This window comes from Panthera onca, chromosome D2 (genome assembly GCF_046562875.1).
Source record: "Panthera onca isolate mPanOnc1 chromosome D2, mPanOnc1 haplotype 2, whole genome shotgun sequence".
NCBI lineage: Eukaryota > Metazoa > Chordata > Mammalia > Carnivora > Felidae > Panthera > Panthera onca.
This window is the reverse complement of record NC_138349.1, coordinates 86,750,178-86,774,326: the sequence shown is the minus strand read 5'-3', so window position 1 is coordinate 86,774,326 and position 24,149 is coordinate 86,750,178. Positions and strand designations below refer to the sequence as shown.

General features: G+C 39.7%; 1 long non-coding RNA gene across 1 annotated transcript in view; it reads left to right on the top strand.

Moving 5' to 3' along the window:
- Nucleotides 1–1,113: 1,113 nt before the first annotated feature.
- LOC132685570 (uncharacterized) overlaps nt 1,114–24,149 on the top strand; it is a 61,107-nt gene continuing 38,071 nt past the window's right edge. Inside the window, exon 1 of the long non-coding RNA XR_009613217.3 lies at nt 1,114–1,163. This is a non-coding gene — a long non-coding RNA (uncharacterized LOC132685570). The remainder of the gene's footprint in view (nt 1,164–24,149) is intronic.

Genomic DNA, 24,149 nt, shown 5'->3' with positions numbered 1-24,149 from the left:
GTGACTGATCACTACTCATACAATTAGTGAAAGAAACATCGTCCTTCTACCTGGTAGAGTTCTTGGAACGTGGTAGATAATAAATGATCGTTGAATGACCGACTATGTAAGTGAGTAAATGAACTAATGGATGACCTAAGGTAGTAACTTATTGAATAATGCTCTCTTAATCTGATGTGTGGAAAGTACTCTTGAAAATTAGATAGGAAGTCTCCAGGGAACCACTGTGTCTTCCGAATGTTAATTTCCCACGCATCCCTCTAGAGTGATTACCAGCAGGATTACCTTCAGTTTGGAGAAATGAATGTGGGAGGAAACAAGAAGGGGGGGGGGTAGATAGAAGGAGTAAGAGGGAGGTGCCAGTGCTCTCCTGCACACCTGTTCTGAGCATGCTCTTGTAGCTTGACTGGAACCGTGTGGCGTTGAGAACGGCAAAACAGCTGGGCAGATGGACAGATTCTCTCAGTGTTATGGTAGATTCATTCCCAGAAGAGAAATGATATGAGTGACCGGGAATTATATAATAGCTATATGACAATAGCTGCATGAGTTGTTCATGGTAGTTGTTACCACGTGATAAAGCTATAGAAATTCCATGTAATAAGTGAACAAAGTAAATTAGGCAAACAGGTTGTATTTCCTAATTCATCGTGTTTCTTCCCAGTCTCAATTTACTGTAGAGATCTGGAATGTAGTGGTTGAGTGGGCCCCACATGTGCGTATGATTCTCCATTTACCTCATTTGCTGACTGGTTGTCCTTCAGGCTATGATCGCTGATGCCCCTGCCTGCCTCTCTCCTCCAGCCACTTATTAATCTCACAGGGATTTAGTTTCCTGCCGCACCTCGCTTGTTAAAGCTTGGGCAACTGAAATCTTCACAAGAATTTCATATAGATTGCAGGAGTCCAGAAAAGATCCACTTAAATCCTTACTTCCTGATATACCTTGGGGAGAAGTGGTTTCTTGTTTCACACACATTTATGCCAAATGTGCTATTTTGAAATAAGTTTGACAGGTCAAATTGCTCTCCATGTGAAGTCTTTTGACATCAGGAATATCAAAGAATTTCTCAAATGGCTATAAGCCTGTTTTGTCTTTACCCTTTATTTTCTAGGTTTCTCTTGGACACTTGGCGTTTGGGATAAAGGATCTCAGACCGTTAGTAAGTGAACAGTTATTCTTGCTTCTACATTCTCATTGCAGGTTTTACAAAATTGCAAATACACAAAGTCACCTCATATCTCACCTTTGAAGTGGTAAGGGTAGATCTTGTGTCTGTCTCAGACATTGGTGGCTTTCAAAGCCTCGCGGGATTTTGCTGTCCATTCCATTGCTGACTGGTGTATTTCAGAAATATCTCAAAAATCTCCAGCACCACTGAGCTCGGCTCCTGCCATAGTTTAGTTGTTCTATTGAGAGTATCCTGTTAGATTCATGAAAATGAACAAAGTTAAAGCTAAAAATAAACACACATTGAATAATTGTATTGATGTTTTCATTTTTATTTATTTATTTTTAAAAAAAATTTTTTTAACGTTTATTTATTTTTGAGACAGAGAGAGAGCATGAACGGGGGAGGGTCAGAGAGAGAGGGAGACACAGAATCTGAAACAGGCTCCAGGCTCTGAGCAGTCAGCACAGAGCCCGATGTGGGGCTCGAACTCACGGACCGTGAGATCATGACCTGAGCCGAAGTTGGCCACCCAACCGACTGAGCCACCCAGGCGCCCCATGATGTTTTCATTTTTAATGGATCGTTCTATTTTTATACTTTAAAATTATTTTTGTATCATAAAGATAGATTTTCTAAAGTTGATTTAATCAGAATTTTAGTTTTGCCCCTCCCTAATTATTAGGGAAAGTAAAATAACCATTTTAGTGATTGCTATTTTCCTAGTGCTGGATAAAGTGTCTAACACACAGTAGGGGCTCAATAAATATCAGTAGAATGGATAAACTGTAACAAAACTTGGAAATATTTATGTCACATGTCCGAGAATAAAACTATTGAATTATACTTCTTAGAGGGGAAGTAAAGATCCAAATACGCATCAGGCCTAGTTTCTAACCTGACAGTTTTCACATGTAATGGGGTAGATTGGATACCCCAGACTTACTATAATGCAAAATGGCCAGTACTAAATAAAATGTACCAAAAATTATTATTAAACACAGGTGCCGATGCTGTTTGGCCAGCACTGTTGCCATGGACAATTTATTCAACCTCTTGAACCCAGTGTTATTATCTGTGAATTGTAGTTAATATCTGTTTATATTGCATGAGTACTAAATGAGTTGATGAAGGTGACGTCCTTACTATAATGCTTGGCTCAGAGTAGGCAATCCATGCAGATTTGAGATACAATAGAAAATACGATAATGTATTCAACAAATGTGCTTTGAAAACTTACTAGGGCATCATACTGATAACTATCTCAAATTTCAAAAGGGGGAAAAAGGCATGATTTTTGCAACTGAGCATCTCACATCCCTGTGCTTTTATAAATGCTGCGTGCCGTAAATAGGTTCCTGTGGCAAGCTCTTTGCTTGGGGCTGGAAATGGTATGAAAATATAGTCAACCGTGGTGTGTGTGTGTGTGTGTGTGTGTGTGTGTGTGTGAGAGAGAGAGAGAGAGAGACAGAGAGACAGAGAGACAGAGAGACAGAGGGAGAGAGGGAGAGAGAGAGATGGAGAAGTAGCATTCCGGGAAGGTGAGGAACCAGGTCTTGCAAAAGTCCTGAGTCACGGAAGCCTGGCGTGGATGAGGAAGCAGGAGATCCAAGTGGCCACCTTCCTGGAGGTAAGAGAGATGGTGGGAGGTGAGGTGGCACAGTTAGGGCAATTTATACAGAACTTTTGATAATTTGTATCTCTCTCTCTCTCTGTCTCTCTGTCCTCTCTCTCTCTCTCTCTCTATCAAAACACGTAACCATCAAACAGTTTAAGTAAGATTGGGGAGATATACATAGTGTGGGCCACGCTGATTATTTTGTTCAAAAATTATTCATTTGAGACGCCCGGTGTTAGCTCCAACATGTAAAGGGACTAGAGGTTGTCAGTCCTACCCTTACCACCAGAAAGAAGCTGGGAGGTTTTAAAATCAGTGCCTTTTCTGGGACCCGTTAGAGAGACAAGGTTGCAGGGCAAACGACTGTGCTGTACCGGGTGATGGAGCAGACGTCTGCCCGCTGGGAGCAGAAGCCACAGGCGCCATAACTGGAAGCAGGAAACGGGTCATAAATGTGAGGAGTTGCCGGAGGTGTGTGTGGACTACGGAGAGAATGGGGAATTCCTGGGAGCCCCGCATTAGGGACCACACTTTCCTGGGCTTTCCCTCCAGGAACCCCTGGATGGTGTCAAGGGGAAGAGTCAAGAAAAGTCCTTCAGGGCTTCAGCAGGGGAGGGAAGATTGCCAATTTACACACACTCCCAGAGTGTTTTCCAGGACAAAGGCATATTCTCCGAGGGAGAGGCTTTATCCTCCAGGGGAAAGAGGAGAGTTTAGAAACACTTGTGAATTTGGTAGCCCATGGACAGCAGCTGAGGCAATGACCAGAACTGGGTCCTATGGTCATGGAATGCTCCCACTCCGCCTCACTTTGCCACCCACAAACAGGACGTCAGAGCAAACACGTTCATCTCAGCTGAAAGAGCTGCGAAGTACAGACGTCATGTGAGGAAGAGGGCTTCGGGGGATCCCAACAGCAACAGAGATAAAACAAGAACAAAGGAAAAACCCAAGTCTCTGAAGGCTACGCCTGCAGCAAACACAAACAAAACTCATAGCCAGATGAACCCCAACCTCACACCCTTAACCCCAAGTTCCTTTGCTCAGTACGCCATGCCTGGCTTTTGACGATAGCAATGAAAAGAGTCAAAGTGTGGCAAAAGGAAGAAAAACAGCCTGAAGAGACAAAGGAGGCACCAGAGCCAGACTCATCTATGGTTTTAATGGAAAAAGTAGACACCATGGAAAAAAAGGTGTATAACATAAAGAGAAATGGATACTGTGATAGAATCAGAATAAAATTTTAGAAATCTAAACCAGTGTAACAGAAATGGAGTGGGCCTGGGGCGCCTGGGTGGGTCAGTGGGTTAAGCGTCTGACTTTAATTTCAGCTCAGGTCATGATCTCACAGTTCATAGGTTCAAGCCTCCCATTGGACTCCGCACTGACAGCATGGAGCCTGCTCGGCATTCTCTCTCTCTGCCCCTCCCCTGCTTGTGCTCTTTCTCACTCCCTGGCTCTCTCCCTCTCAAAATAAATCAATAAACTTAAAAAAAAAGAAAGAAAAAAGAAAGAAATGGAGTATGCCTTTGATGGGCTTATAATCACTAGATCAGAAATAACTGAGGAAATAATTAGTGACATGGAAAATATGCCAATAGAAACTTCCCAAACTAAAAGTTAATGAGAAATAATAATGAAAAAAAAAAGAGTCCACCCTCCTTCCAATAAGTGATGGGACAAAAAGGCAGGAAAGAAGATGTGCCAAACTAAATAGCACTACCAATCAACTCAAAATAATCGGCATTTTTAGAAAACACATATTCTTCTCCAGTTCATGGAACATTGTCCAATGTAAACCACATTTTGGGCAATGAAACATAACGAGGAATTTAAGAGACTAGAAATCATACAAAGTATGTCTTCAGACCATAATGAGATTAAAGTAGAAATCGGTAACAGAAAGATAGCAGGAAAATACTCCCAAGTTTCTGGAGATTTAAAAGCACCCTTCTAGATAACACGAAGATCAAAAAAGATGTTACTAAAAATATTTTAAAATATTTTCTTATTTCCCTTAATTAAAGTAAAAATAGAACTTGGCAGAACTTGTGGTATGCAGCACAAGCAGCATATATTGTAAAAGATAAAATTAACAATCGAAGCCTCCACACTAGGGAGCTAGGGGAAGAAGAGTGCATTAAGCCTAATAAGCAAGAAGAAGAGAAATAATAAAAATTAAATCAGAAAGCAATGAACTTGACAGCAGGAAAAAATAGAATCAGTGAAATAAAAGCTAATCATTTGGAAATATCAGTAAAAATGGTAAACATCCAGCCGGACTGGTGAGAGAAAGAGAGAGAGAAGACACACGTTTCCAACATCAAAAATCTAACAGGAGTCATCACTGCCAACTCCAAGGACAACAAAAAGAATAATGAAAGAATAATAGCAACAACCCTATACTACAAATTTGACAACTTCAATGAAATGGAAAATTTTCTTGAAAGACACAAACTACTAAAACTCACACAAGGAGAAACAGATAACCTGAATAGCCCTATATTTATTTTTTAAATGTAATGCGTTATTAACAGCCTTCTAAAAGGAAACATCGGTCTGGATGGTTTTACAAGTGAATTCTTCCAAATTTTTAAGTAAGAAATGGTACCAAGCAAGCAGGGGAGAGGGCCAGAGGGAGAATGAGAGAGATTCGTAAGCAGGTTCCACATTCTGTGCAGAGCCCAGCACGGGGTTCGATCCCATGACCCTGGGATCATGACCGGAGCCAAAGTCAAGAGTCAGTTGCTTTACCAACTGAGTCACCCAGGCGCCCCTTTCCTGTTTTAGATTTTACACACATTATTGGACAACTATTTTCCAACTCTGTTCTAACTCCTGCTCATCATTCAGGACTTTTAATAGAGCGCCTTCACTGAAATGAGAAGTCTAAACTAGGTCTCACTGTTATCCTAATTCACTACACCTTTTACCTGTCCTTCAAAGCGCTTATCACATTTTAAATTAGTGCATATAAGGCAGTTTTAAAATGTTTCCAAAATCTTTGGCACTCCTCCTATTGAGAAGGTGGTTGTCCGTTCCCTTCCCTTGAATTCAGGTCAACGCTAGGGATTCACTTGTAAGCAATAGAACGGATCTGATGTGATGCAAGGTTTACTTTGAAGACAGAAAAGCCCTAGAGGATAATGCAGACACCATCTGACTCTACATGGATGTTAGCTCTGGGAAAAGCCAAGCACCATGTGCGAAGTCTGTTTTGAGAAAGTCCTGCTTACAGAGGCCACCTGTAGGAACTCTAGTCAACAGCTGAGCTGAGTTCCCTGCTGCCAGCCATGGGGCTGCGTCATCTTGGAGGTCCAGCCCAAAAAAACATGGATGGCTGCATCCCAGGCCAACACCTGACCATAACTGCATATGAGACCCCAAGAAAGACCTGCTCGTTCACTCTCCCTAGAACCGTGACCCACAACATAAAACGCTTACGCTAAGTTTGAGGGTAATGTGTTATGCAGCAAGAAAGTAACCAAAATAATAGGTACGTAGTGACTATGTTTGATATCTTGTCCTCTGTGGTGCAGTATATATGTATGTGGAGAATCACTATGCCTGCCTGTTCAACGCCATGCCCCCAGTACAGAGGATGGAGCACTTAATATATTAATGTTGAAAGAATGATGCTGATATGTAATAGCTTCACAAAACATTTAAAATGTTTATTATTATAACCCTGCATTAAAACATTTATTATTGTAAAATGTTATATAATGCACTCAATATCGATCCTTTTATGAATATGCTAAAAACGTCTTCAGAGTTTTAATATACAGTACCCATGTGTGTAACACACACATTTGATTCCCAGAATATATTTAAACTGTATCACGGTGGATTTTATTCTTTCAAATAACTTCAACTACAATCCAGCTTCATACGTTGCTGGTTAGATTGTACAATGGTGTAACCACTCTGGAAAGAAGTTTAGCAGTTTTTAAATTTTAAAAATAATTTTCTAATTTACCATATGACGAATTTTTACTCCAAGATGTCCAGGATAAATGAAAACACATGTATACGTAAATATATAAACATATATACATATATATACGTGTATATATACACATATATATACACATATATACACACACACATATATATATACACGCACACGTGCACACACACACACATATACAGGATGTTTGTAGCAGAATTATTTATAATAGCAAAAAGCAGAGGTAGCCCACAAGCCCATCAACTTCTGAATGGATAAACAAATTGTGGTATATCCATACAATGGAAAACTATTTGGAAGAAAAAAAAAAAAGAATACTGATGTATGTTTTAATGTGGATGAATTCCAAACTAAATGAAATGACCCAGAGACAAACACTACAAATTATGTGCTTCCATGTATATGAAATATCCATAAAAAGCAAATCTGTACAGACGGAACGTAGATTCATGGTTGTCTACAGCTTGGGAGTGATTACAAATGGGCAAGAGTACTCTTTGTGGGGGTCATAAAAATGTTTTAAAATTTGTAGCAATGCTTGTACAACTCTGGATTTTTACCAAAAAAAAAAAAAATCATTGAATTTCAAATAAGATGAATGAATTTTATGGTGTATAAATCATCCCTTAGAGCAAAGAAAATGTAGCATATTAGAGCACCAAACCATTGTCTTGTTTTTGAACACAGTATTACAGGGGTCAGGTACTCCTAGTTTCAATGAAGAAGAGGAGTTGCTAGAATTATCTGGGAATTTTCAGAAACATACTTCTGAATGTGATTTACCACATGGACAAATTCAAAAAAACTTTTTTGTGGGGGGGGGGGGTAAATATACATAATGTTGTAAAACAGCCAGGTAAGTACAAAAGAAAGAACTAAACAAAGGGAGAAGGACAAAATGGAATGAGTTAACAGAAAAATGGAAGCAATTTGTAGCCTATGGGGAACAAAGGAAACTTAGAAAAATCAATATCTCAAATGGTACACCGGCTACAGGAATAGCATGAGTTTACTGTTCTATCAACTCTCTTTCAACATACTTTCAAAATCCTGTGGTGAAAAACACATTAAGAAAGTGTGATTCACCAATGTAGAAAAAAAGACACCTGAGTACATCTTGAGGCAAGAGAAAACAAGAAAATTGATCAGGGAATGAGACCTTGTCTATGTGATAAATCAGAGAGACTGATATCTATCTCCAGTAACCACTGAAAATTAACATAAATATGTTAATGAATTCAACTGATGAAGTTACTTCTCTGTTGTAAAACATGGTGTCCCTTTGGGACACATGTTGTGGTACTGAGCAGCAAGATGAGTGTAGAAGACAGTAATAAAACAGCCGTAATTAGAAGTTTTATTCTAAAATTCTAAAAAATTTAATTTTGAATATAACCTAACTCATAAGTAGTTTTATACACCTACTGTAAAGAGTGCTAAATTCACACTACAAATTATGACTTAAACAGAGAAAAAAAAAAAGAACAGATTTCCTGAGGTGTTTTTGTCATATAATGCTACAAGATTGGTCACATTAAAAAAAAAATTTTTTTGAAATGAAATAATGAACCACCTCTTTGGGAGAGAACATCACTGAGCAATGATCTTTTATGAATAGTGATCTTTTCATGTGTGGTGAGAGCTTTAAAACTTGCAGCTCATTTGGATGAAAATAGGGCTCTTCTTTATTAAACTTTATATTGGTCTGCAATTAATGCCTCTTGATTTCTCTGGATCACCATTAAATCATATATAATGTTCCAGGGACACAAGGATATAGTCATGGGTGTTGAGTTTTTGAATTACACCAAATGGACTAATGTTTGAATTTCCAGGAATTACTGAATAATTCTTCCTTCAACATTGATGGAACCTTCTTGTTTCTATCATGTGTCTTATTTGAAAACAACCACTCACTTCCTGCTTCTAAACTACCTTGTGATGAGATCCAGAGCTAAACAGAATACCAGAATAGCAAAAGGAAAAATAAGGCCTTTTAATAATTAAATGCAATTTAACATATGGCGTGAGATCAGGGGTGTCCAGACCAAAGTTTTCAGAGTCCATTCCCCTTGCAAATGGATTAAAATACATAGGAATTTAACCCAATATTCAGACATTTTGTATTGACTTACTTTTATAATTAATCTATGGTTTTAAAAGTTGAGTTTGGTAGTCTGAGTACTTGATAAGTAAAATGTCACTTAATTGATATCCTAAAGTTTTTTTAATGTAACCAATTTTCCATTCAATCTTTCAGAAATAGTTTTCTCAAGTCAGACTGAATATGTGAAAATAATGTCATTCCAATTATTTTCAAATGTTTGCCCAATTTCTATGTTTTTATATATTATATTCCCAATCCTTCAATTTGCATTCTACTCTGCAATTTCTCATTTGTATTTCTTCTTTTTTCCTTAAATAAAATTTTCTAAAGTCGAGAACAGTGTCCAAATTAGGACCTGAATGCCAAATTATTGGAAAGATTATTCTCTTACTCCCGCTCATGCAGCTTTTGCTGACTGACACTGAAAATGGCCTTATTTATCCCCGTAGAATTTAGTGTTTGTGTGCTTAAATCTGAATTGTCTTCTTAGCACTTGAGAAGTTTTTTCTTCTATAAGAACGGAAAAAAATAATTCTCAATAACAAATTTTGATGTTCTTCAACATGGGAAAACCCTTAACCAGGGCCCCTGATTGAGAATTGCCCACTGTTGGCATTTTGTGACCAGTAACACTCATGGTGTCAGTGATGGAGGGAGAATGACATCTGCTAACTCACGTAAAGCAACTACAGAAAAAATCAATGAGTCAATGAATTAATTTTATTTTTTATCCAGTTTCTCCAACTACCAACCAACTTCCTCCAGTGTCTTGTAAAAACCGAGGATCAAACTATTTCATGCCATGCAGTGTAAACATGGGAAACAATTTTGAAAGATAGTAAGAGTAAAGACTGACCACATAAGAGCCTAAAGAAAAATTCTCAAGTAGACTTCTCATTGAGGACTCTCTACCTTTTAAATGTGTAGTATTTTTGATATCCTTCAAGTCAATTAAGAGACAAAACCCCCACATATTTCAAGGGTATCCTATTTCTTGTATTGTGACAAAACAGTCTCAAAAACTTCTTCCTGGAACATCAATTTTATACGCCAGTTAAAAAAACAAATCCAGGTATTCAAAATAGCAAGTTACCATCAGGTAAACATTTTTGTTTCCTCGTCTCACAAATGAATCTGAAGTTATTTGAGAAATGAGAAGAGCGTGCATTATTTTGTGCCCAAGTTTTTGCCGTCCAGACTGTCATGGCACTCTGATGTGGAATCTAAGGGACCATCCTCAACCCCAGGGATTGGAAACTAGGTGACTGTAAGTCATGTCCTTCCCAGTGCGTTAGAGAAATGGTTGAATGTGGTAGAGACACCAACAAACTCGCTTTTTCCTGTAACTTCTCAAAAGCTGCACAATGCATTACTGCCTGTGAATAAATACTCTCAATGAGTATCTGGTTGGTATTAACAAGAGAACATTTTATATGAGAACTTGCATACGTGTTGAGGCACAATAGCCATTTTCTCTAATCTTTATGAGTCACGTAACAAATGACGATTCTTTCACTGAAATTGGAAAGAAGGATCTAGTCGCGTGCTGCCATGGATTTGGAAAGCGATCAGTGGCGACGAGATCAGTGTGAAAACGTTTAAATGTGCTTTAAGTTCCTGTGATGGACAGTGACGTGTCCACCAAAACCTAGTTCATTTCCCCACACACACTCTGTGAGGCCATATTTTATCATTTCCTTTGCACTGAAATGAGGCAATTTCCCGTGTCCTGGCCAAAAGAACGTGCAAATGGCTATCTCTGTCTGTGTCAGGCCCAGTGCTGGATATGGGGGTGTCTCCTTACCTTCTGGGATGACGGGGAGGACGCTGAGGACCCGGAGAACATAGGCCTCATGAGGGAGGAGTGCGAGTCCCTTCAGAGGCAGACGCGAGGCCGCTCGACCAGAACGCCTGCGCTGGCTGAGACATGAATGACTAACAAGCTGTCACTTCCCGAAGCTGTTGGTAAGTCGAGACGTATTTCCAGCAGCAGGTGATAACTCAGCTGATAGAGAAATGAGTTTTTTAGAGTAGGGCGCCGCCATGAGAAGCCAGACAGTGTCAGACGTTGCTTAGGAACTGGGTCTGTGGCAATGAGGAAGCAGGCCTGAAGGCTAGAGGTCCGCATGTTCTAAAGTGCCAACTAGTCAGTGAAACGTCATCTGCAGGCACCTGGAAGGCAGGGCGCGGGCCCGTGAGGCAGGTGGCCCAGGACAGCGTAGGAAAGAACAAGCATGTCTGTGTGGTTTCGACGCTAGTGACTTCCTCCCGCAAGGCTTGACCGTAGAGAAGTGAACTCAGGCAGAAACGGGTCGCCTTTCAAAACCAGATTAAAGAGAACATCGGCTAGAGAGCAAGACCTTTTAACAAATAGAAAATTGTTCTCCCATTCCCCCACTCACGCTAACATTCTCCCTCTACTCCACAATTATTTAAATACTTCCGTTTGCACGATATCCTGTAATTTGGCAACATTAACGTTACGTGTGTACTAAAAATGAGTTAATAGACACCAGGATTTGGCACATAGTAGCTCCTTGACTAGAGAGCAAGCATATTGTTTGTATTACTTTTTTCAGGTGCCGCCAAGCACACAGAAGACTGTCCAAATAGTAGACACTCAGACAATTGTTGGGGAAAAGACAGTCACTCCAATAAATGATGTGGGGAAACCTAGATGGCCACATGCAAAAGCATGACACTGAACTAATTTTCTTATACCACACACGAAAAATAAACTAAAAATGGATTAAGGACCTAAATATGAGGCCTGAAATCATAAACCTCTTGAAAGAGAACAGAGGCAGTAATCTCTTGGACATCAGCCCTAACACCATATTTGTGGATATGTCTCATCAGGCAAGGGAAATAAAAGCAAAAGCAAACTATTGGGACTGCATCAAAACAAAAAGCTTCTGCACAGTGAAGGAAACAACAAAATAAAAAGGCAACCTGCAGAATGGGAAAAGATACTGCAAATGACATATCCAAAAGAAGATTAATATCCAAAATATGTAAAGGACTTATGAAACTCAATGCCCTAAAACAAATAACCCAATTAAAAATGGGCAGAAAACCTACAGATGGCCAACAGCATGCTGAAACATGTTCAGTCAGCATCACTCATCATCAGGGAAATGCAAATCAAAACCACAAGGAGATATGGCTTCACACCTGTCATAATGGCGAAAATCAACAACACAAGAAACAAAAAGTGTTGGTGCGGATATGGAGGAAAAGGAACCCTCGTGCCCTGTTGGTGGGACTACAAACCGGTGCAGCCTCTGTGGAAAGCAGTATGGAGGTTCCTTTAAAAAATTTGAAATAGAACTACCCTATCATCCAGTAATTCCAGTATTTACCCCAAGAAGATGAAGATACTAATTCGGGAAGATACATGCACCCCTGTGTCTATTTCAACATTACAACAGCAAAGATATAGAAGCAACCCGAGTGTCACAAACAGGTGAATGGAAAAGAAGAGGAGATATATTTACAATGGAATATGACTCAGCTGTAAAAAAAGAATGAAATCTTGCCATGCATGGCAACGTGGATGGACCTAGAGGGTATGATGCTAAGTGAAATAAGTCAGACAGAGGAAGACAAATACCAAATGATTTCTCTTACCTGTGGAATCTAAAACACAAAACAAAGAAATGGACTCACAAATACAGGGGACAAAGTAGTGGTTGCCAGAGGCGAGGGAGTGGGGGATTGGCAAAATAGATGAAGGAGATTAAGGGGCAGGGACTTTCAGTTATAAAATAAGTGAGTCACGGAGGTGGAGAGTTCAGCACAGGGCACGTGGTCAGTAGTAGTGTAATAACCTTGTGTGGTGACGGACGGTGACCACGCTTTCGGTGAGCACTGAGTGACGTATAGAACTGTTCGATCAGTACATTGTACACCCGAAACGAATATACACTGTAAGTCAATTATACTTCAGTAGTTAAAAAAATGAAAGACAGATGTCGAATACGTTTACATGCTCACATGTAAATTTTAAATGTATTACATTTTAAATATATTACATTTAAAACAGGTTAATTAAGGACAACTCAAGGCTTAAGCTTATATCCTGATAGTGTCGCGTACACACACGTAAGGGGAAAGAGAGGTCATACGTACAGGTAAGTCCTGGAAATGCGAAGAAATGATATATGTTTACACAGGTTCACGTATGTACAGGTTCCTGTGTGTGCAGAATCACAGCTGGCAGTCACGTGTTGACCTTTAGCTGGAGATCGTCAGGGACATCTATGTAGGAAATGAGGAGAGTTTATCAGGTCCTTATGGGGACCATGAGAAACAGGGCCTCCTCGGGGACAGGGTGTTAGGAGGTCTGGGCGGCCGCTGGGTGATTTGGGAGAGGGTTCAGCCTTGCCTTGAGTGCCATGGGACAGCAAGGTCGTTCTGTGATCCCGCATCTCAACAATGTTTGTGGTAGATGGTGGGGAAATGGATCAGGCCTAAAGCAACAATTGGTAGAGAAGCAACAGTAAGTCACATTGTAATGCAAAGAGGAAAACTTGCTCATTTGGGGGTTTGGACAGACTTCTTACTTATTGTCTATGCTCACATATGATTAATAGGCCTGCTCTTGTTTGGGTCCATGTCCATTGTGGTTTGGAGGGACCGTGGCTGACGGTGGTGATCTTTGAAATTGTTTACGGGCAACGAGAGAAAACCATGGCTTCCCTCTTAGGGCCTGGCTTGCTGTTACGGAGCTCTGTTTCCTTTCCCAGTCACGTGATCGCAATGAGAAATGATGATTGGGTAGGAAAACTGCAAATATAAAACATAAACAGAAATGTATTTCTATATATGATACAAATATAATACTTTAAAAATGCAAATGTAAAAATCATAAAACCATTCTCATTTTCCAAGAAGGTGGGAAAACATATATTTGTTTCCCTCAGGAGCGGAGATAGGGATTCTAACACCAGAAAGTTTAGATCTCAATACATTCTAGCCCACCTTTTACTCCAAAACAATCCTGTGTGGTCAGAATGACTTTTTTTTTTTCTTTTCTTTTTTTTTTTTACAATAAGTTAACAAAGCCAGTGGAAATTCCCAGAAGACAAATATGTTTCTCTTCTTTATTTTTAAGTTTTAAATTTCATACTGGTCAGTGTAATCTTCTGAACAAAGTAACCAGAGTTCGATATAGGTAAGCTTACTTGCTTTCCCTTTCCTTGCAATGTAAATTAGTGCTTCAACCTTAAAAAAAAAAAAAAAAAAAAATTAAAGAGTATGGCAAATGCGGACTGATGTGTGAAGATAGGTATATTTAAAATAAGCAAGGCAAAATTTCATTAAAAACCTAACACATATTAAGCAGGGTTTTCACGTCAGTGGTGCATTTCAGCTTGAGTCTATGTCAAAGTGAGGGACAGACAATGCCGTCATGACTTTCTGAGGAACTAGGTCCTCTTGTGAGGCATATACTGATATGCACTGAAGGAAGAGTTTTAAAGCATAATACAGATTTGTCTCAGGGAGGCCAAGAGTGAAATTCAAAAGTAGATCAAGATACATGATCTACGATTTCCCCGCATATCCTAAATCCACAAAAGCAATTCAGCGTCTCTGAAATCACATGTAAATAAAAGAGCTAAGGGCCTCCTTGCCGTGTCTACTTTGATAGCAGGTTTCCCACATTATCAGATCTAGGTTTTATAATTCCTTCTCCCAGAGGAATCCGAATGCCTTAGGAGCGATTTCTATAGAAAATCAGGATGGAACTGGAGAGTGCTATGCTAAGTGAAATAAGTCAGCCAGAGAAAGACAGATACCATATGTTTTCATTCTTGTGTGGATCCTGAGAAACTTAAAAGAAGACCATGGGGGAGAGGAAGGGAAAAAAAAAAGAGGTTAGAGAGGGAGGGAGCCAAAATATAAGAGACTCTTAAAAATTGAAGCCAAACTGAGGGTTGATGGGGGGGGGGGGGGGGTGATGGGCACCTGTTGGGACGAGCACTGGGTGTTGTATGGTTGTATGGAAACCAATTTGACAATAAATTTCATATTTAAAAAAATTAAAATTAAAAAAAAGATAAAAAAAAGAAAATCAGGATCAGTGTGGGTGACACTCACTATGACAGTGAATTCTGGGACCTGAGCAGTTGAGTGCATGGTTACAGAGTGCTATAATTCTTCAGGTCCCTTCCTCTGAATAACAAGCAAAAACGAAAAAAAAAAAAAAAAGTTTTATCTTTTGTTTTACTTTTGTCTGAAAAATGATATTCATTCTTTTCCAAGCAAATATTCCTTTGGTAAATATTAATTTTTCCATAGGTTTTTTTTTTTTTTATTAGAACTGATAGGGACCGTTTGACCATGTACACAGAGTGCCTTTTTATTTATTTATACATTTGACATTTGGTATTTCCCCCCTGGATTTCTGAGAAGAAAAGATGGTACTAGAAATACTACAGACCGCAAACTTCCGAGTGCCTTTAAATTTGGGACTTTTGTGCCAACTCATTCGAGTTGGAATAGGCTTACAGATGGTGGCACTAGGTAACAATTATAACTCAAGGCAAATAATATATTTATGTTTAAAATATTGACTTCTGGGGTGTCATAAGTCAGGTTTATATTCAGCTTGTCAGGAGTCATCTAAAGGAAGTGTTGTATGTAAAACTTCAGTTCACAAACAGTTTTGCTTTTGGGAAAGCAAAATCTTCTTTATTAACATCTGCATGGATTAGACATCGTACTTAATGTTCTCCATGGGTGAAAGTGAGGTCTTATTAAATAAGATGTTGTAGCAAATGGTGGCTCATAAGAATTTTTTTAAGGACTGTGGAAGTAAGAGCTCATAAAATTTGATTGAAGATTAAGTTTGCTTTAAGAGACTATTCTCCATTCTTTCTGAGTAAATTGCAAACAGTCAGATAACTTATGTGGATAAATAAGAGAGGTAAGTGCCTGACTAGACATTTTGACACCAAATTTCTTAAGAGCCTGAGAAGCCAGAGGCAGAGATGGGGTTATACTGGGAAGGATTTTTGATTTTAATGAAATTTCCCTTAGTTCATTGTAGATTCTGTTTGGGATCGAGTGAAAGAAGATGTCTAACTTTCGTAGTTTGTGTGTGTGTGTGTGTGTGTGTGTGTGTCTCCTCAAAATGAGATTTTCTTTTTAAATGTCACATCAGCATACGTTAATTTACAACCAGTTTGAGAATACACAAATATAAATGCACATCAAAGCAGCATTGCAGTATTACAGTTGGCCCAGCCCCCTAGTCAGACCTGAACCGAAAGAAGTAGGCTCTTGACGGCTAGGTCACCATGTACACTCAGAAATATGAGGAAATAAATACATCAATATGGCAGTTTTGATTTTTGAGACCAGTGATTTTTAACTCAGTAGGAACTAAGCTTTCAATTAGAAATCATGACTTTATCGGGAGTATAATTAAAATTAACTACTTCGCTACCTTTATGGAATATGGATTCATACATGTTCAGGGGGATGGAAATGGAAATCTCGAGCCTAAATGAATCCACGTGCCATATAGTCTTCTGCACGGACTTCACTTGGTGGGAACTCAAAGAGGGAAGCAGGAATAATCCCATAGGGTTATTGCTTAGACATTCCCTTCAGAATCCCATAGCAAGTGAATGTTTTATAAAGATAGATGAGACTTAGAAATTCTAAAGTGTGTTTATACTTTTTATTCTTTGTCAACTGATTATGGTATGTCATCTTGTTCACATGGCAAAACATCTAATCTATACTGTATCCTACTCTAGGGGCGCTGGGTGGCTCCGTGGGTTGAGTATCCATCCGACTTTGGCTCAGGTCATGATGTTGTGGTTTGTGGGTTCAAGCCCTGCGTCGGGCTCTGTGCTAACAGCACTTTGGATTCTCTGTCCCCTCTCTCTCTGCCCCTCCCTATCTCGTTCTCTCTCTTTCTCTCTCTCTCTAAATAAATAAACTTAAAAAGTATGCTAGTTTATTTACCTGACAATTATGCTCCATTTGATTATTTACAAGACTTTTGATAAAAATTCAAGGTCTTTAAAAGAAAGTCAAGGCAGGTTCGTTGAGCAGTTATTTATGGGAAGACTTCATCTACAAGCAACAAATGTTAATGTCTTATCTGAATTCATAAAATGGAAATATTTTTCCTTTGAATTACAATAATGAAAGATCACAGTTCACTAGAGATATGGATCATTAATACCTCTAAGGCTTGAATGTATTCGTAGGCAATGAAAATGCTAAGAATGGTCACCTAGAATAGATCAAACAGATTTTGCCTATCTTCAGATTTCCTTAGCGTACTAGTCTAAGAATATTTAACTAGTGATTGCATAGAAGGACTAAAAGTTAAAGTGAACTTAGAGCTCCACTAAAAGTTATTCTATAGATAATTGTGTATCCCGTTTGGCATCTACCGTTATATGCACTTGATTTGATGGAAGTTTATGCTGAAACAACAAACTTACTAAGTTCTAATACTACATTTTCACAACAGAAAGTCCTACATTTCTAAAGTTTAAAGCTGAGAAAATTATCAAAAAATCTAAATGAGGATAGTTTCATAAAGTCTTGTGTATATACTGCCAAGTCTTTATGAATCCATCAACAAAATTCAAATGTCTACACTATTTTTGCAGGCTTGCTACAAAATAAAATTTTGTTGTGTAATATCCCCACATTGAGTTAAGCCACATACCCTGAGGATATGATTCAGGGTAAGTTTTCAGTTTTAAAGTATTCAGTACAAAATAAGTTTCTGTGTATAGATGTCTCAAATGTACTATTTTCTTTTTTTTTTAATTTTTTTTAACGTTTATTTATTTTTGAGACAGAGAGAGACAGAGCATGAACGGGGGAGGGTCACAGAGAGAGGGAGACACAGAATCTGAAACAGGCTCCAGGCTCTGAGCGGTCAGCACAGAGCCCGACGCGGGGCTCGAACCCACGGACCGTGAGATCATGACCTGAGCCGAAGTCGGACGCTTAACCGACCGAGCCACCCAGGCGCCCCTCAAATTTTCTACTATTTTCAATGGCAGTTGCCCTAGTAAATTTAATGAATAATTATGGGCCACAGAAGAAGGATTCTATGGAGGATACAGTATTCCCAAGTTTTACCTTGGCTCTTTTTTCCTGTTCTCTTCCCAACTGTTTATCATCCTTTCCATTGTGGTTAGTCCCCAGAAGCTCCAAAGTCTCCCATCCTTGTACTAAAGATCAGCTCCTGAGACAAATTGATAACCAGTCTAAGGGCCTTGGATATCTTTTCTAGAATGTATGGTTCCTTAACTAAAACTGTGCTCTCTCACTGACTTCTAGGGGAAGGTGTCACTGCTGTAATTACACTAATACAACTGCTATAATATCTGATGTATTATATGTATACAATAGCATATTTTCATTACTTCCATAAGCCCTTTAAGATCATGGTCTACTTTTAATTTAAAAAGTACAGGCTTAAATATTTTATCGGCATATTTACATGAACAATGTATATAATATATAATTATATGTTAATTACATGTATCATATTACGTATAATCATATATTCTATAACATATGATACATACAATGCGTCATATACATTATTTCGTACTTGGCTTTTTCTTCCCATCTTTCCTTCAAAGTTAATCAGACTTAAAAACAATCTAGTATGTGTTAATCCACCTATTTATTTAAACACTTAATTTTTCTTATGCATTTTCTGTGAGTCTCTGTGTGTGAGAGATGGCTCTCTTGGTCACTGTAAACATAGGAAAAATTGAAGTTTTAACATCTGGGAAAGCTTTGTTCCATTCTCTTTAGTGAATATATAACAGAGCTCTGTCCCAACCTTGGGAATGGTGACTAGTATTCTGTAGCACACGACAGAGTGCTTTTCCACATTTTCCATCAGTTTTCTGAAGCAGAGGAGGCTTCATGAACACACGTAGTCTAGGACCCTCTGGACGTGCTTCCGCCGAGAGGTCTGGCCGATGGCCCTGGCTAATCTAATCCAACATGACAGTGAGGCCTCGGATCATCAGGTAGCAGTTGGCTGTGTGAAGGAGGCTGCGGAACGAGTAGCACCAGCCATGAGACGCTGCAAGGAAGATCCAGTGGATCTCAGTCCAAGTTACAATCAGAAGCACATGCATTTTTTTTTTTTTTTTTGACCAGCGTATCTTCCTCAATGCCCTTTCTTTAATCTAGATGTGTCTTTATATTGAAAGTGGGTTTCTTACAAACATGAAGTTGGAGCTGGGGGTGACATCGTAAGTGTCCCTTTGCTTGCATCACAGTCTTGCCTCGTCTTTCCTGCGGTGCTGAGGGCAGCTGCCTCGTGCCTCTTATGTTGTGCTCAGTCCTTTTGGCACCGTTCAGCCGAATCTGGGGCCAGGGGCAGAAGCCCTTCCCGCTCTGTTTCCTTTCTTACTTTATGCCATCTGCCTGTCTTCCAGGGCTTCTGTTACGTGGACATTAGGCTACTTGATATCGTCCCACAAGACACTGGACCTCTGTTCATTTTTGCTCAAACTGTTTTCCTCTGCAGTTCAATTTGGATAGTTTAATGGGTTTCATCTACTATATACCAGTCCGTTCTTAGCCCCACCCGTTGAACTCTTCCATTCATGAAACATGGGGCTCAGCTGTTTGCTTCCTGTTCTTTATTATAATCCCCTGTCTCCTTCTTCATTATATTTTTGTTGATTTTAAATCTTTGTTCATACAAAGTAAATAACAGCTGTTTTCAAGCATGCTTTTGCTAATTTCAATGTATCTGTTGATACCATTGATGATTTTTCTCCTGGTTATTGGTCAGATTTTCAGTCTACACATGCTAAGTTTTCTGTTTCATTTTGTTTTGATTTCCCCACTAAGGTTGGGCAGGGCCCCTGACTCTATGCTTTTTATAACATCCAGTTCTCCAATTCTCTGTTCCATCAGCAACACTGTGGAAACCATTCCCTGCCTGCTTGTGTCGTCCTGATTTGTGCAAGGACGACTGTAATTTGGATGGTGATTAAGGGGCCTCAAGCAGATTTCTGCAGTGCGTTCTGTGAACGGCTGCTGTTTTGGGGTACCCTGCCTGAAATCTCAGCTATGTCAGCAACTCAGAACTCCAAGTTGTTGTTGTTTTGTTTTGTTTTGTTTTGTTTGGTTGTTGCTATTGTAGGTTTTTTTTTAAGTTTATTTATTTATTTTCAGAGAGAGAGAGAGAGAGAGAGAGAGGGAGAGAGACAGACAGACCGAGCATGTGTATGAGTAAGGAGAGGGGCAGAGAGAAAGAGAGAAACCCAAGCAGGCTCCACACTGTGAGTACAGAGCCCAACACAGGGCTCGAATTCACAAACTGTGAGATCATTACCTGCACCAAAACCAACAGTCGTCCCAGAACTTCAGCTTTTTATTCTTGAGCCCAGCAAGATCAGTGTGCTGTCTGGGGCCATTTCCTTTAGATGAAGTCAACAAGAACCTACAGTCAGGAAGTTTGCATTATCCTGGGGCTCCCCTGGGGACTTTCCCTTGTCTGAATGACTTGTCCTGCAAGGCTGCTGTCCAGTGTCTGAAAACACCCCACCCAGTTTCACACTTCTCTGTGGCCGAAACCCTAGTCCATTATCGGTTACTCTGCTATGGACAGAAGCAGAAAACTCTGATTTTTTTTTTTTTTTTTAATGAAGACAGTACTCAGTCAATCTCTACACTTTAAATGAAAGGGGGAGAATAATGTTTGTTTACTCACATAAATATAGAACTTTTAGATTTGTTTTGCATATTGTATGGTTAGCTTTTACACCAGTGGAAATGATAATTTTGGACACAAATGATATATAACAATACCACAAATACTCAGAAGATTTGCAATGAATGTAAATTATTAGGAAAATAAAATGCTATACTAAATTTTTTTCTGATTACTTGAAAGAATATAAGTAAAAAAAAATCTTTATAAACTTTACAGTTCTTGATATTTCTTCCTGAAATTGCTGCTGTACAGCAGTGAGTTCATATAAGTGTATTATTTACCTGAGAACCAAAGGCTAATATCTCACATTCATATAAACCTGAACACAATCTCCATGCTTTCTGGTTGGAAGCGACTATATTCCTATGAAAAGGGCAATGTGGATGTTTGACCCCTTCTGCATTAGGAAAAACAAAGATAAATTAGTGTTACTTATTTGAGGTTTTGGTTTAAAAATGGCCACAAAGATTTTAAACTAGCTCTTTCTGTGCTACAATTTTGTCTTCCACACAAAGTTTCTATGTGATACATGGTTATGGTCATAAATTATGTATTACTCTCCTCTCTTCCCCCCCCCCCCACCTTTAACATCTAACGCTTCAAGTTTAATACTAAATTATTTATTTTTTAGCCATCATTATCACTAGCAATCTTGGATTTATTGTTCAGAAAATAGTTTTTTCACAAGAGTTACCTACCTTCCCGCTTTTTTCAAGGAAAGAATTGAAAATTTTCTTCGTTCCTTTGCTGGATCACCATGCTATTGTGCTTGTTACCTGAGTTTTACAAACAGTTATTCTGTCGTAGTAATCCTTCGTCATAGGGTTCCGGCAGCAGCTTCAAAATTTATATTAAATGCTTATTATTTTGACATCCCAGCTGTCATTAAAATGGGAGATTGCTGTTTTGAGTTTACAGAGGCCATTTGTGTGGAGAGAACGGTGCATATTTTACTGAGTTTACTGTGCAAACTAGAAGGGAGGCTATTCTAAGCTGTCAACATTAATTGTACACTTTTTGGATGAACAGTAAATGTGTGTTGGTCAAGTCACAATTGTGATGTAACACAGAGTGATGAGCAAATGTCAAGAAAGGGACCTTCCCGATGACATAATTACACCCAGACAGTCTAAGTTTCCTCTGAATCATAAAGAAGCTTGTTTTCAAGTATCCATCAAATATTCATTGTTTGTCTGTTTTGTCACATTTCCTAGACATGCTTTTTCCTCTATTTCTATAATAAAACATCCTATTAAGAGTATTTTGAACTACAGACCAAAATGGGTATGTTTTTCACATTGCGGTAGGTTGTCAGAAATCGCTGAAGTCGTTGGGGGGTAAACTCACGGCACAGTGTGTAGCCAGAGAACTCTTCATTTGATTATTGGAGGACCAGGAAAAGTGAAGGACTGAAACAGTTGAGACATAAAAAAAAATGTTAATACGAAAAATATGTTAGGGATAAAGCCTTAAAGATAGACTACATAAAGAATATTACCATCTTACAAATATCGATGTTTTGCTAGCATAATGATTTTACTTATTCAACAATCGTGTATTGAACATTCAAAGCTTTATAGAAGGCATATGGCAGTATCTAGAAGACATGGGAAGTTGCTCAGGTCATGAATGATTAGGAAGGGGACAGAATTAGGGAAGATGATGTTAATGCATCCAATAGAACGTAATAAATGCATAAGAGAGATGGAGAATCCATGGGGATTTCAGAAGAGAGATCGCTTTAAAGAAAAACAATTTCAGGAGAAAATAAATCCCTTGAGCTGGATCTTTGAGGACATTAGGGGTTTCTTCGTGGTGTGGTGAAATGGAGATGATGAGAGGGAAGCAAACTGTCAGCAGTCACAGAGGCCAGTAACTGTGGAGTGGACCTTTCAAACACTGAAAATAGTCTGGACTGACCGTCATTCACTGTTTGAAGATGATGATGCCACGTAAGTTTAGGGGGGGGAACTCAGCTCCCTAGTGTGGAGGGGTAGAGTGCAAACACCTGGAAATGTTGCACAGAGCGTCACAATTGGGCATCACCAGTGCGGGAGCGGCCTTGCCCGGGCGCTCCCCGCGGGCCTCTGGTTCGGCTGCAGGAGCACTTCCATCCAGGGGGATCCAGTGCCTGGACCGCACTCTGGCATTCCAGAATGCAAATGAGATTCTGAAACATGGTGATTACATCTTGATTAAAAAGGAGAGTGAAAAGAGTAGAAGTGCAGAAACAGGAAACACCCAGTTGAAAACAAGAGATGAAAGGAAGAGCTGGGATGACCTTGGATAGCTCTTCCATGGCGCGATGAGGTTGCACCTGGAAAGGAAGTGGAAAGCTGGGGGCGACCGGTGAGGGCAGAAGAGAAATTGGGTTTGGGAAGCTTGCATGGGAGGTTCTGGCAACGTGCTGGGTGAGGCTGTCCGTGGGGCACTCGCAAAGCACTTCTGAACCTCCGGCAGGACAGGAGGAGGGCGATGAGCTTTTGGAGTAAAATTGTGTGGAGACCTTGGTTTGGGCTGCTGCGCGGGGGCCGGGGGCTGGCCCTGGAACCCGTCCCTAGAGATGCTGAAGCCCGAGGCCCCTGAGGTGCATTTCAGGGACAGGACTGCCCATCTGAGAAGGCAGGAGTGTGTGCAGAGGGCTGGCAATGAGACACGAGTGGGTCCCCCACCAAAACACAAAGTCAGGTATCCCTAATGAAAACAAAGCATATACTTTTAGGGAGTAAAATATACGGACAAGATGTAATAGTGAAGTGAGTGTTGAGGAATCTGGAAGAATAGGTCTCGGAAATTGAAGAGAGGTCTGTAACACTGTCCAGCCGGCGTTCTTTAAAGGAGAGATTCTCTCTACCGGACATGATTATCCTCTTCCGTTTGAAAGCTTTCTTCCCAGTGGGTCCGGTGACGTCTCAGGGCCCCAGGAAAGTCTGGAATGCCCAACTGTCTTGGCAGCAGCTGGACCTATAACCTAACACCTCTTACTCTTGTTTTGAAGAGAGAAAATGTGGCCTAACGGAGGATTATCTTGTGTTTTGAGGATCAGAACCACTTTGGTTAAAATCTCATTTTCTAACACATTAGCTCCAAGGAGTTCTTTCTGCTGATCAATTTTTAGCTGCAAAAGTCAGACTCCAAGTTTTACTGAATCTTGTCCCCAGTGGTTAAAATCTAGACGAATGCTTCAACTTTGCACAATTCCGTTGTAAAGTGGAAACTTGTTTTCTATGTGTTAAATCTTCCTACTATGAGTTAACAAGCATGGATTTATTCCCAGAGTGGAGCCCCATCTGAAATATTTATACATTTGAGTTCTCCACACTGGAGATGAGAAGCACATGATCCCTGAGTGAGGTTCTTTCTGAAACACCAATTTGGGAGGAAGGGGGCGGTGGGGGTTGTTGGTTTTTCCCTTCCTCCTCTCGTCAGTCATTCGGACTGTATCAGGAAGTTAATGAAAATGGTTAAGGAATGCAGGCTTTATAACGTACTGAGTACCGTTCACTCCTGTCGCTAATAAGACATGACCTGGGGGCGCCTGGGTGGCTCAG